The sequence below is a fragment of the Procambarus clarkii genome, chromosome 3 (assembly GCF_040958095.1).
Source record: "Procambarus clarkii isolate CNS0578487 chromosome 3, FALCON_Pclarkii_2.0, whole genome shotgun sequence".
Classification (NCBI taxonomy): Eukaryota; Metazoa; Arthropoda; class Malacostraca; order Decapoda; family Cambaridae; genus Procambarus; species Procambarus clarkii.
Genome location: NC_091152.1, coordinates 11035920 through 11051280, shown reverse-complemented (window position 1 = coordinate 11051280; position 15361 = coordinate 11035920). Strand labels below are relative to the sequence as shown.

At 43.8% G+C, this 15361-nt stretch overlaps 1 protein-coding gene across 2 annotated transcripts in view; it reads right to left on the bottom strand.

Moving 5' to 3' along the window:
• The window catches only part of LOC123760948 (uncharacterized), a 709495-nt gene extending 694998 nt beyond the window's left edge, over positions 1 to 14497 (bottom strand). For both annotated transcript variants that reach the window (XM_069329132.1, XM_069329138.1), the window contains exon 1: positions 14416 to 14497. The gene's annotated coding sequence lies outside the window, so the exon portion shown is untranslated. The remainder of the gene's footprint in view (positions 1 to 14415) is intronic.
• Between the last annotated feature and the right edge of the window lie 864 nt (positions 14498 to 15361).

Sequence of the window (15361 nt, the reverse complement as noted above, 5' to 3'; positions counted from 1 at the left end):
GGGATTGGGGCCGCGCCAAACCCCACGTCAACTTCCACACTACTACCCAACACCGGGGCAGAAAACGGCAGGGAATCATCACACGGCCCAGCACTTGGAGACAGGTCCGGGGCCGACAGCGGGGGAAAATCCTCCTGGAAGAGGTTAACAGGTGTGACCCAGCGCTCCTCACATCCTGCAGCCAGGTGACATGGTAGGCCGCACCTGAAACATGTCTAAGGTGGCCTCACGTGAAAAACATGAATTGGGAACCCCAACAGCATGATGGAGGACGGTACAGGATCCCGGAAGGGCATGGCGAGAGTGCGGGTCCCACACGGAACCCCCCTTCCATCTCCAGGTAGGGACGGCATTCATCCGTACATGTAACACCCGCCGAAACTGGGCAAGGTACCGACGTAGATCCTCAGGGAACTCAAAAGGCATCCCATACACTGTCACATATGTCGTGGCTCCACAACTGTCTCAGAGGGTCACCGACCCAACAACTCCAGGAAGATCGAATGAGCGCCCATCATAGCGCGTGATGAGATCGTGATAAATCGCCGGGGAGCCGTATTTGACAATCGCCCACCGTCCGGCAAGCAGCTGCACACCACACACAGCCTCCACTGGAACACGTAGCATATCAATCATCACCACCTCCACAGCGTGGTAGGAAGCAATCCCAGAGAACTCCAAGCCAATGGAGGCTGGGAACTCCAGGCCAATGGAGGCCTGCCTGGTGACAGGGGGCACAGGCCCCCCCATGATTGCGTCGTGGCCCCAGGGGCCCATCAGCAGAAACACGGGACACAAGCCACGTCAACAGCGACACCCAGGTCCTCACTCCTCGCCGGGTTGACAACAACTGCTAATTGGGAATGAGTTGTAGCTTGATGTTAGTGCCCATTGATCAAGGAGAATGTTTGTTTGTTCTAGTGGGCTGTGGTTCAGTGGTTTGGTTAGGTTGTTTCTAGAGATTTTTCGTATCTTTTCCCAAACTTCAACAAGAATTTTTTGCTCATTTATACTTTGTAGGAACTCTTCCCAATGTTTATAACGTATAACGTTGCTCGTGTCTCTAACCTCTCTATTTGTGACCAGAAATGCATGCAAGTCACCTTGTGCTTTGGTTCGTTTGTACGTATCTCCAAATTACTTTACTCATTCATGTTCTTTAACAAATACGGAGTCAAGGATCCACTTGGATGGTGGTAGGTGTTGCCCACTTCTGCTAGGCTTACGGCTTGTTCTCCAACACACCCATGTGCCGTAGTAGGTAGTAACTGTATCAACGAGATCTCTGGAGAAGGCTTGAACATTCGTTATTGTGTAATCTTGATACCATTTTGAAATATAATTAATAAAGTGGTGGTGCAAGCCATATGGAATATTCATTTTTCGTCTCTGATGTCTATTAGGTACATCACACTGTACCTCATAGGAAGCAGAATCTGCATAGTGATCACTAACCAAGTGATTTACCAATGAATATTCCATCCTATCTTGCACAAGGTTTCTACCCATTACATAAACAAGTCTGCCTCCCAATAAATGAGTTTGGGTATCCGTAGTATACACAGTTCATCTGTTGTCATAAATATATTTTATAAATTTGCATCCATTATCGTTGTTAGTAATATCTTCCAGCGTAATATGTCTAGCATTAAAATCTCCCATGTATATTGTTCCATGATTGTCTTGATCTGAGCAATGTTACATTGGAGTTTCTGGCTTCTGGCATAACCGTTGAGTTATGAGAAGTGGCCTGTACACACAGTACCATCACTTTCATGTACAAACTGCAGCAGGCCACTTCTCATTCCTCAACGGTTATGCCAGAAGCCAGAAACTCCAATGTAACATTACTCAATGTAACATTGCTCAAACCAAGACAATTATGGAACAATATACATGGGAGATTTTAATGCTAGACATATTACGCTCCAAGCGCTTGAGGCGGGTCCCGAGTACGTCTCCCCTTCGTGGTGTGCCATGGGTGGAGGTGGGAGAGTACATTGATCTGGCGTCTCCCGCTGACGTTGGCGGTGCTGTGGGGGGCTTTGTGCTTCCTCCCGAATCACCCTCTGCGCCTACTGCTGTTGGCTGCCCACTGTGGGAGGTTGCTCCTGCCGAGCGAGATCTCGTCGTGGTCTTAAGGAAGGATGTGCACCAGGGTGCCTCTGCTCCTGTGCCCGGTGGCGGGATCCCTGAAGCATCTATGTCCTCTGCAGGTCCCTCCAGTGTGCAGCCCCATGAAAAGCCTCTTAAGAAGCCTCGTGCACAGGCCAGTACGATGCCCTGTGCGGTGCCCTGTGCGGCGCCCGGCGTGGCGCCCAGAACACCTCTGCAGATCCAATGCGAAATCCCCTAGTGTAGACCTCTCCCCTGTGATCGCGGCCGACTAGGGCGTGGTCTCTCGGTCGCAATGTTTGGGCCCCACTTGGGACGACAGGGTGCGTCCGGGCCCGTGGTGCTGGTCGACTATTTGGGTACCGAGATTAAAGGGGTTTATATATGGGGTACCTGATTGGATGCCTCGGCCTTGTGCGTCTCCTGGACGACCGGCGCTCGACGACGTCCAGATGGTTTGGGACGCATACTGCTTGCACTTCCCGGTGCAGGATTTTCCGGACAAGTATCTATAATGCCTGTGTTTGTGTATTCCCTGTCTGTGATTTTGTTCCCATGTCTGCGGTTCTATTTGTGTTTGTCTACGTGTTAGATTTTGCCCTGTTGGACGGTGTGCTTGCTTGTGTGTTTTGTATGCATTTTGTTGGTTGTGCTGTACTGTTTGTGTCCTGTGTGTGTTTTATGTTCTGTTGCATGTGTAGTTTCTGGGGCTGTTGTGTGTGTGTGTGTACTCACCTAATTGTGCGTGTGTGTGTGCGCGTGTGTATTTGCCGGTTCTTGCGTGTTCCAGTGCTTGTTTTGGTTAGTTTTGTTTTGCATGTGTGGGTGTCATTTCTTATGTTATTTCCCGGTCCCTGTGTGTTCCGGTTATGAATTCATGTCTGTCTTTGCTATTTGTCCTGCTTGTGTAGCCCTTCAGACTAGCTTGTGTACCTAGATTTGTAATTGTTGTTTTGTTCCAAATCATTGTTTTTTTTACTTCATGTTTCCTGTTGTATGCTTGTATTGTTTTTCCGTTTTGTGTATCCTTTTCTGTGTTGTTTTCATGTTTTGTTTTGTGCTTTAATGTTCACTGATTGTGCGGTTTGCCAGACTGATTTTATGTGTATTTAATGTGCTTTATCAATAAAAAGAAAAAACTCACTTGCAATTAACATACAGCACAAACTTAATGACACACGCCCCAACAGACAATGAACCATCAATCTTGCCTGTACAGCTATCGACGTGTCGAACCTTAATGATGTAACTGAATGGGAATTAAATCATGCACTAAAGATGGGCAAATCAACTGCTCCTGGAGAGGACGGTATTACTTACAGTCTACTGAGATTAGTCTCACAAGTACCAGGTAATCCACTTTTAGTGTTGTACAGAATGAGTTTAAGTAAATTAGTATTACCTGATGCTTGGACAAAGGGTGTCATTGTTTCCATCTCCAAACTACACTCAGATAATTGTAGACCCATATCTCTAACATCGTGTGTTTGTCAAGTGCTTGAACGCATTGTTCTTAACCGACTCGTGTATCGTATACAGGGGCACCTGTCACCCCAACTGTTTGGATTTATGTCCGGGCTCAGTACACAACACTGTTTTGCTGAATACTTCGCTCATACTTCTCTTCCCCTCTAGCAGTCTTCATCGACCTAGCAGCAGCTTTTGATACAGCAAACAGAGAAATCATACTAGAACAGCTTGCTGAGCTGGGAATACAAGGAAAATTACTGAAATAGATAAAGGTATATTTGTCTAATCGAACAGCATATATTTTGTTTAATGGTGTTAAAAGAACAGAGAGCAAACACTTTGAACTGGGAACTCCACAAGAAGGCGTCCTCAGCCCCTTGTTGTTCAACGTTCTGATGCATAAACTCATTAAAGATCTACCAACTACTAATGAAGGCACGGTTATTTGTTATGCTGATGATATATGTTTACAAGCTGCCTGCGAGCCTAGAATGCAAGTTCTGCTCGATGCTTTTGCTACTAGAGCTGAGGAATGTGGCCTCCTTATCTCTGTACAGAAAACTCGTGCCCTCATTCCGTGTGGTATTCCACCAGCCAATTATCATATAGATGGGCGAGCACTTGAGAACTGCGAGTCTTAGATACATTGGTGTCCCCATTAACGACCCTGGGTACCTTTCTTCTCTCAAGAGGAGACTGTGGGAGAGATTAAAGCCCTTGCGGGTCCTTGTTGGTGTCAATCATGGAATTAACGTGAGGCTTGTTAGAATGCTTTATGTATCATTTATACGCTCTGTGATTGACTACAATGCTCTACATCTCACACTGTATACTGACAAAGAGCTGAAATCTCTTGAAACCTTGTAAAATGAAGCTATACGTCTCATCCTTGGGGCTCCCCAGTCCACGAAAATAGTTAATATGAGAGTAGAGTTAAAATTACCTACCATAGGTGAGAAAATTTTGTCTATAAGCACAGTTTTTGGCGTGAAAGCATTGAGTAGATCTCGGCAACACATGAAGTTTCAAGCTAAACTTTCTAATATGCTGCACTCACCTGAGGTCTATAGAAGAAGAGCGAAATCTGATTATGTATTTTGTTTCTACAAGGTAGCCAACTCCATCAAAATATTAAATATGTACCCAACTTAATTAATGATTAATCAACCAATTACTCCATGGGATAACTGGGATCTATCAGTTGATTTTGTAAATGCGCCCAAAAAAGATAGTGTGCACTTTACATTATTAAAACAGTTAACACTGAAAAGCATCACTGAGAGTACTCAGGTTATGGGTAACGATGTTTATTAGTGCTAAACCGACGGTTCTGTAGAAGAAGATGGACGATGTACCGGATGTGGATGTAATATATTTGAACAATCTTCTCTCGTACATACAGCAATGAAGCGCGTCAATGACTGGGCAAGTACAACTCAAACCGAACTTGCAGGCATATACCTTGTCACTGAATTTTTAAAAGACAAAGGCAGTGGACTTATATACTGTGACTCGCAGAGTGCACTCCTGGCATTGAACGCACATAGTAGTGACACCCAGAAAATAGTCAGTGATATTCGAATGAATGTTTTAGCTGCCAAAGAAAACAGATTTGAGATTAAATTCCTATGGATACCATCACATGTTGGAATCTCAAGGCATGACACTGTTGATATGCTTGCAAAAACAGCCTGTAGAAAACCAGTGGTAGAAATTGATATGGGTGTTTCTTTAGCAGTGACAAAGAGAATACTTAAACAAATATCTAATGAAAATCTCACCGACCTAACAAATTCACAAAGACCTGAAAGTTGTAGCATTAAATATTATGATAGATATCATGAGGAGACATTCACTTATGGGACTAATAGAACAAGAACCCGGCAATGTGATGTTATAGTGGCCAGAATACGCCTGGGATATAGACGTATCTGGCAGCTTTCTCAAAACCCAAATGTCGGGTACACAATGTGTCAACTTTGTGAAGAAGAAAACATGCACTCACTTGAACATTATATTGTAGAATGTCCCATATTGACTGACTTTCGCCCTCCTGGACTAAGGTATGCTGAACTCTGTAATTACTATATGCGTACTGGAACACTTGATAATATATTGGACTTGTACCCTAGATTGACCATGTAATGTATCAATTATACAATGTATGTATGTGATGTAACTATATAACCTGAGCTTGTAAAAGCACCTTAATCACCTTCAGTAATTAAGTGCATAATTGTACACTAGTTTCTCTATCAGCTATTTCACCCTGTCTGAGTAAGAGACAAATATAAGTGAATGCATGTGTGTGTATATATGTATGTATATATGTATATGTACTAGTATATTTTGGTAGCAATCTTTCCTGTAGACATGTATTATTAAATATGACCGAAAAAGTAAGATTAATAATTCTAACACGAATTTTCTCAATATTTCTTATGTTTCTTTTCAATTACCATCGACAGTGAAAAGAAACATAAGAAATATTGAGAAAATTCGTGTTAGAATTATTAATCTTACTTTTTCGGTCATATTTAATAATATATGTATATGTACGTATATGTGTGAGTATGTATGTGTATAAAATATATGTGGAAGCTGATCAGAATTACATTTCACCTTTGAAAATGCACATTAATGACACAATGTAAAAGACAAATCGAACACTTTTTGTAGGGCATACGTAAATCTGTGTATCTATATATTTACGTATGTAGGTTAGCTTAGCATTTTAAAAGCACCGAATCACATTCTGTGGTTGAGTGTACAATAAACCCTTGAACTATATGTTTAACACATCTCTAACCCTGTCCATGGAGGACAGAAGAAACTGTATATATGCTGGTTAGCATTGTAAATGTGTGGCCACGTCTGTGGTAGAAAATAATAATAAAAAAATCAACACTCCCTCTCCCCGCACCCCATTCCCCCCCCCCTGCCCCCTTTCCCCCTTCATCCCATATCCTCCCTATCCCTCTTACCCCCTCACCCTATATCCTCCATGTCCCCCCCTACCTCCTTACCCCATACCCTACCTGTCCCCCCCCCTTACCTTGACCCCCCCCCATCCCCCACCCCAGAATCCTCTGAGACCCTGTTAACCACCTCACAGATCTTCACACCAATTGAACAGCTTCCTCCATCAGCAGGACGCTCACCAAGAAGGGGACAAGAGAATGAACAGAAGAAAGTGAGCTTCAAGGCAATGGACACTGACATGGATGGGATTACAAATAAAACAAGTGAACTTTGAGAATGGTCACTAGAAGAAAACCCAGACATAATAGCACTCACAGAAACAAAGCAAATGAAAACCATAAGAAATGCAGTGTTTCCACAGGACTACTATGTAGTGAGGAAAGAGAGAGAAGGAAGAGGAGGTGGTGTAGCTCTGCTAATAAGAAAAGGCTGGAGTTTTGAAGAGATGGTTATTTAGGGCTGTCAAGATTTCAGTGACTATATAACAGGTACCATAGCAATTGAATAATATAAAATTATAGTAGTAGTCATATATAACCCCCCACCAAACGACAGAAGACCCAGACAGGAATATAATTGAAACAACATGGCCACCATCAATATAATAGAGTGAGCAGCTTCTGTAGCTAGCAGGAACGGACCCAAACTATTAATCATGAGAGACTTCAACCACGGGAAGATAGATTGGGAGAACAGAGAGCCACATGGAGGACTAGCCACATGGAGAGCTAAGCTACTTGACGTCGCAACAAGAAACTTTCTAAGCCAACACATAAAGGAACTGACAAGAATGAGAGGAGAGGATGAACCAGCCATGCTTGATCTGATATTTACCCTAAATGAGTTGGATAAGTTGGAAGCCCCCTTGGGAATGAGTGCTCACAGTGTCTTGATCTTTGAGTACCTGGTAGAGCTAGGAATTATCTCCCCCCAAAAAAGAACTGGGAAAACAAAGGATGGCATACCGAAATGGAAATTATGAGGAGATGAGAAAATTCCTAAGGGTTATACCGTGGGACACAGAACTCATAACTAAGTTCGTACAAGACATGATGGACTATGTCACCCAAAAGTATTAGGAGGCAGTAAACAGGTTTATCCCGACCCGACAGGAAAAAAACGAGAAGCAAAAGAAGAATCCGTGGTTTAACAGGGCATGAATGAAACCAAAGGAACTGAACAAAAGGGCGTGAAGGAATTTCCGAAATAACAGAACACCAGAAAGCAGAGAGAGAGAGATACCAGAGAACCAGGAACGAGATTGTTAGTGTGAGAAGAGAAGCAGGGAAAAAGTATGAAAATGATATAGCTAATAAAGCCAAGACAGAACCAAAGCTTCTCCACAGGCACATCAGGAGGAAAACAACAGTGAAGGAACAGGTAATGAAACTTAGAACGGGTGATTACAGGTACACAGAGAATGACAAAGAGGTGTGTGAAGAACTCAACAAGAGGTTCCAGGTCTTCACAATAGAACAAGGTGAGATCACTACGCTAGGAGAGGTGGCAGTAAACCAGGCGACCTTGGAAGGGCTCGAAATTACAAGAGATGAGGTCAAGAGGCATCTGTTGGATCTGGACGTGAGAAAGCTGTTGGCCTGGATGGAATCTCACCATGGGTATTGAAAGCGTGTGCAGAAGCACTTTGTTTGCCACTCTCCATAGTGTATAGTAGGTCACTGAAGACAGGAGACCTAACAGAAATATGGAAGACGGCTAATGTAGTCCCAATATACAAATAGGGTGACAGACAAGAGGCACTGAACTACAGGCCAGTGTCCTTAACTTGTATACCATGCAAGGTGATGGAGAAGATCGCGAGAAAAAAAACCTAGTAACACATTTGGAGAGAGAGAACGGACTTTGTGATAACCCATCAACATGGGTTCAGGAAGGGTAAATCTTTCCTTACAGGCTTAATAGAATTCTACGATCAGACGACAAAGATTAAACAAGAAAGAGAATGATGGGTTAACTGCATTTTCTTGGGCTGTCAGAAAGCCTTTGATACAGTACCCCATAAGAGGCTGATGCATAAGCTGGAGAAACAGGCAGGAGTAACTGGTAGGGCGCTCCAGTGGATGAGGGAGTACCTACGAAATTGGAAGCAGAGAGTTACGGTGAGGGGTGAGACCTGAGATTGGCGTGAAGTCACCAGTGGATTCCCACAGGGCTGTGTACTCGGACCTATCCTGTTTCTGATAAACGTAAATGATCTCCCTGAGGGTATAGACTCATTCCTCTCAATGTTTGCTGACGACGCCAAAATTATGAGAAGGATTAAGACAAAGGAGGACAGCCTGAGGCTTCAAGAAGACCTGGACAAGCTGCAGGAATGGTCGAACAAATGGTTGTTCGAGTTTAACCCAAGCAAATGTATTGCAATGAAGATAGTTGTAGGGAGCAGGAGTAAAGATACAAGGTATCACTTGGGAGATGAAATACTTCACGAGAGAGAGAGAGGGGAAGAGAGAGAGAGAGAGAGAGAGAGAGAGAGAGAGAGAGAGAGAGAGAGAGAGAGAGAGGGGAGGGGAAGAGAGAGAGAGAGAGAGAGAGAGAGAGAGAGAGAGAGAGGGGAAGAGAGAGAGAGAGAGAGAGAGAGAGAGAGAGAGAGAGGGGAAGAGAGAGAGAGAGAGAGAGAGAGAGAGAGAGAGAGAGAGAGAGAGGGGAGGGGAAGAGAGAGAGAGAGAGAGGGGAAGAGAGAGAGAGAGAGAGAGAGAGAGAGAGAGAGAGAGAGGGGAAGAGAGAGAGAGAGAGAGGGGAAGAGAGAGAGAGAGAGAGAGAGAGAGAGAGAGAGAGGGGAGGGGAAGAGAGAGAGAGAGAGAGGGGAAGAGAGAGAGAGAGAGAGAGAGGGGAAGAGAGAGAGAGAGAGAGAGAGAGAGAGAGAGAGAGGGGAGGGGAAGAGAGAGAGAGAGAGAGAGAGGGGAAGAGAGAGAGAGAGAGAGAGAGAGAGAGAGAGAGAGAGAGAGAGAGAGAGGGGAGGGGAAGAGAGAGAGAGAGAGAGGGGAAGAGAGAGAGAGAGAGAGAGAGAGAGAGAGAGAGGGGAAGAGAGAGAGAGAGAGAGAGAGAGAGAGAGAGAGGGGAAGAGAGAGAGAGAGAGAGAGGAAGAGAGAGAGAGAGAGAGGGGAAGAGAGAGAGAGAGAGGGGAAGAGAGAGAGAGAGAGAGGGGAAGAGAGAGAGAGAGAGAGAGAGAGAGAGGAAGAGAGAGAGAGAGAGAGGGGAAGAGAGAGAGAGAGAGAGGGGAAGAGAGAGAGAGAGAGAGAGGAAGAGAGAGAGAGAGAGAGGGGAAGAGAGAGAGAGAGAGAGGGGAAGAGAGAGAGAGAGAGAGAGAGAGAGAGAGAGAGAGAGAGAGAGAGAGAGAGAGAGAGAGAGAGAGAGAGAGAGAGAGAGAGACCTGCGTGTTGATATCACCCCAGACCTGTCACCTGAAGCCCATATCAACAGGATAACATCAGCAGCACATGCCAGGTTGGCTATCATAAGGACGGCCTTTAGAAACTTGTTTAAGGAATCTTTCAGAACATTATATACCACATATGTCAGACTAATCCTGGAGTATGCGGTTCCAGCATGGAGTCCATATCTAGTCAAGCATAAGACTAAACTGGAAAAGGTTCAAAGGTTTGCCACCAGACTTGTACCCGAACTAAGGGGTATGAGCTACGAGGAGAGACTACGGGAAATAAATCTCACGCCACTAGGAAACAGAAGAGTTAGAGGGGACATGATCACCACATACAAGATTCTCAAAGGAATTGATAGGGTATATAAAGACAGACTATTTAACACAAGGGGCACACGCACTAGGGGATACAGGTGGAAATTGAGTGCCCAAATGAATCATGGAGACATTTGAAACAATTTTTTCAGTGTCAGAATAGTAGACAAATAGAATAATGCATTAGGAAGTGATGTGGTGGAGGCTGACTCCATACACAGTTTCAAGTGTAGATATGATAGAGCCCAATAGGCTCACGAACCTGTACATTAGTTTATTGATATATGTAACTTATATTGTATTTTTTTAAATAAAGATAAAAAAAAATAGTTGAGAGGCGGGACCAAAGAGCCAGAGCTTAACCCCCGCAAACACCACTAGGTGAGTACAACTAGGTAAGTATACACACACACACACACACACACACACACACACACACACACACACACACACACACACACACACACGGCACAATGTAAAACACACAAGACACAGTGTAACACACAAAAGGCATAGAGTAACATACACACGACACAGTGTATCACACATACACACGACACAGTGTATCACACACACACGACACAGTGTATCACACACAAGGCATAGACTAACATACACACGGCTCAGTGTAACACACACATACATCACACTGAAGAACACACATGATAGTGTAAAACACACGGCGCAGTATATCATACAAGGCACAATGTAACAGTGATACTAAAAGAGGATGCAGAAGCACTAAGTGTGCCACTCTCTATGGTGTATAACAGGTCACTGGAATCAGGAGACCTACCGGAAAGCTGGAAGACAGCTAATATAGTCCCAATATACAAAAAGGGTGACAGGCAAGAGGCACTGAACTACAGGCCAGTTTTCCTAACTTGTATACCATGCAAGGTGATGGAGAAGATCGCGAGGAAAAGGCTCGTAGAACATCTGGAATGAAATAGCTTTGTAACACACCACCAACATGGGTTCAGGGATGGTAAATTGTGGCTCACAGGCTTAATAGAATTCGATGATCAGGCAACAAAAATTAGACAAGAAAGAGAAGGGTGGGCAGACTGTATTTTGTTTGACCGTCGGAAAGTCTTTGACACAGTACCCCATAAAAAGCTGTTACTAAAGTTGGAGCAACAGACAGGAGTAAAAGGTAAGGTACTCCAGTAGATAAGGGAGTATCTAAGCAACAGGAAACAGCGAGTAACTGTGAGGAGAGGGGGGGGGGATAACATCAGAGTGGCGAGATGTCACCAGCGGAGTCCCACAGGGTTCTGTACTTGGACCCATCCTGTTTCTAATATATGTAAACGATCTTCCAGAGGGAATAGACTCATTCCTCTTAATGTTTGCTGATGATGAAAAAAATATAAGAAGAATCAAGAATGATGAAAATGGATAGAGACTAGAGGATGACCTGAACAAACTGGAGGGATGCTCTAGAAAATGGCTACTAAAGTTTAACTTAGTAGAGTGTAAAGTAATGAAATTAGGTGAAGGGAGCAGGAGGCAGAACTCAAGGTACCATTTGGGAGGTGAAATCCCGCAAGAGTCAAACGGAGAGAGAGAGATTTCTCCCACATCAAAAAGATATCACCAGCGACATAGGCTAGATAAATCAACATAAGAACTGCCTTTAGAAACTTGTGTAAGGAATCATTGAGAACCTTGTATACCACCTATGTCAGACCAATCTTGGAGTTTGCAGCTCCAGCCTGTAGTCCATATCTAGTTAAACACAAGACAAAGTTAGGGAAGATTCAGAGGTATGCCACCAGACTAGTCTAGGAACTGAGACGTATGAGTTACGTGGAAAGGCTACGGGAACTAAATCTTACGTCCCTGGAAGGCAGAATAGTAAGGGGAGACATGCTAACAACCTAACAAACTCTCAGAGGAATTGTCAGGGTTATCTTGAGATGATTTCGGGGCTTTAGTGTCCCCGCGGCCCGGTCCTCGACCAGGCCTCCACCCCCAGGAAGCAGCCCGTGACAGCTGACTAACTCCCAGGTACCTATTTACTGCTAGGTAACAGGGGCATTCAGGGTGAAAGAAACTTTGCCCATTTGTTTCTGCCTCGTGCGGGAATCGAACCCGCGCCACAGAATTACGAGTTCTGCGCGCTATCCACCAGGCTACGAGGCCGTAGGGTGGACAAAGACAAAACATTTAACATGTGTGGAACGCGAACAAGGGGACACAGGTGGAAACTTAGTACCCAAATGAGCCACAGACACAATAGAAAGACTTTTTTCAGTGTAAGAGTAGTTAACAGATGGAATGCATTAGGCAGTGATGTGGTGGAGGCTGACTCCATACACAGTTTCAAATGTAGATATGATAGAGCCCAGTAGGCTCAGGAACCTGTACACCTGTTGTTTGACAGCTGAGAGGCGGGACTAAAGAGCCAAAGCTCAACCCCCGCAAGCACAGCAAGGCGAGTACACACAACACACTGTAACACACATGACACACTAACATACACGGCACAATGTAACACACATGACACACTAACATACGTGGCACAATGTAACACACATGACACACTAACGTACGCGGCACAATGTAACACACATGACACACTAACATACGCGGCACAATGTAACACACATGACACACTAACATATGCGGCACAATGTAACACACATGACACACTAACATACGCGGCACAATGTAACACACATGACACACTAACATACGCGGCACAATGTAACACACATGACACACTAACATACGCGGCACAATGTAACACACATGACACACTAACATACGCGGCACAATGTAACACACATGACACACTAACATACACGGCACAATGTAACACACATGACACACTAACATACGCGGCACAATGTAACACACATGACACACTAACATACACGGCACAATGTAACACACAGGACACACTAACATACGCGGAACAATGTAACACACATGACACACTAACATACACGGCACAGTGTAACACACATGACACACTAACATACACGGCACAATGTAACACACATGACACACTAACATACGCGACACAATGTAACACACATGACACACTAACACACGCGGCACAATGTAACACACATGACACACTAACATACACGGCACAATGTAACACACATGACACACTAACATACGCGACACAATGTAACACACATGACACACTAACATACGCGGCACAATGTAACACACATGACACACTAACATACGCGGCACAATGTAACACACATAAGACACTGTAACACACACGGCACAATGTAACATACATAAGACACTGTAACACACACGGCATAGTTAAAACTGAAGACTAACGTATACTTGCTAGTCGGTCAGTAAGGCATTGAGCGAGATGGGGACTTTTATTACCACTGCTGCCTTATTCACTCTTGTGTTAATGATCTCCTCAAAATGCATCCGGAGTTTGCCAGTGCAGACTGCCTATCACATGCCTCTGTATGACTAACCATCCTGTGTGATGGGGAGGTTTTAGCATCACGTAGTTAGCTTTTTTGACACACTGTACTCCACTTCATATAGTCTAGGGTAGCTGAACAAATGCAGATGTACCTCATGTATTAATTAAAAAAGCCATTGTAGGGGCTCTGATTATCTTTAAGAGACTGACAGGCTTTAAGCCTGTTAAACCAAACAGAAAATCAGTGTTTAGTTATCCGTTCAAGTCACAGCACAAGCTTAATATTCCCTCAAACAACTTATTTTTGTAACTAATTAAATACCTATGTTTATACAAGCCACCTCTCATAAGCATACGTGTATATGAGGTTTTGTCGAAAATTTGTTTTCTAATGAGAGTGAAATTTAATTTACAATTTCCCCATCACATAGGCTACTTAACTCAAGAAATATAAAACACTGCTGTTGAAAACAGCAGTGTTTGTGGAGTGAAAAACACTCCACTAAGACGGATTACTAAGTTATCACATCAGCTAAAACTCAGACAGTGAAAGAAGAGCTCATACTTCACCTGGTCAGTCTCATTCTGACACAAAACACTGACGAAAGAGCAAACCTGGTCAGTCTTAACGCAACAGAAACACTAAGAAGAGTTCACCCTTCACCTAGCCGAACGGTGTACCTTACACTAAGTCACAAACGTGAGTTGAAGTGCTCACCCTTCACCTGGTGAGTGGAGTAGGACCGGTAGACCTCGCGCGGGTCCTCACTCGAAGGGACTGTGGCTGGGAGGGCCGTGAGCTTCCTCGTAATACCGACCTGCCAACCCACCCTCGCGTTGCCCTATCAACGTTTTGTGAGTGCTAATTATTATTCGTTCAAAGTTTTTGTACATTGTCTCATTGGCTTACGGTGTGGTGTAGAGTGTTTGTTGCTGTTGTTGTTGTTCTTGCAACAGGTGGATAATTTTCAATGATAAGGAGTCAGTTTGCTCTTGCCTGCCGAGTGATGGCATATCTTGTGCATGTGCGTGCGTGCGTGCGTGCACTTGCGTGTAAGTGTGCCGTTAGTGATGCTGTTTTTGCGTGTTTGTTTGCGTTACTTATGATTCAGACTTAGGAAGTCATTCTTGATGACATAACCGCAAACACGAAAGTTTTTTTTTTAACATTTTGAAACTATTGTTTTAAAAACTTAAGATGATCGTAAACGTATTACAACGGAAAACAATTGAAAATTATATTTTTACCATACGCTTCATGAATGACCAATTCATTACAGCAGTACTATTTGTTAATTTGTTGTGTCATTGCTCATATACATATAATGACAGTTATAGTTAAAATCTCACTTAAACTGTTAATGTTAGCAGCCAGCAATCCACCACCTCTGGCTGATATGGTAAACTTTACAACAACTAGACAAGCATTCTCTAAAATATAAGTCAAGGTTTGCTGATAAAATTTCCTTCCTGCGTTCACAATTGTGTTTATACATTGAAAAGCCTCAGAGCCTTGTTACCCTCGTTGTAACGAGACTCTGAGCACTTTACACTGAGTGAGTGGCCTCGGGTTCTTGCTGATAACATCATGCTAATGCATATCGCCTCTATTTTTTTCATGAAGCCTATTTTACAAATCTTAATGTGTCTGTAACTTTTTTTTT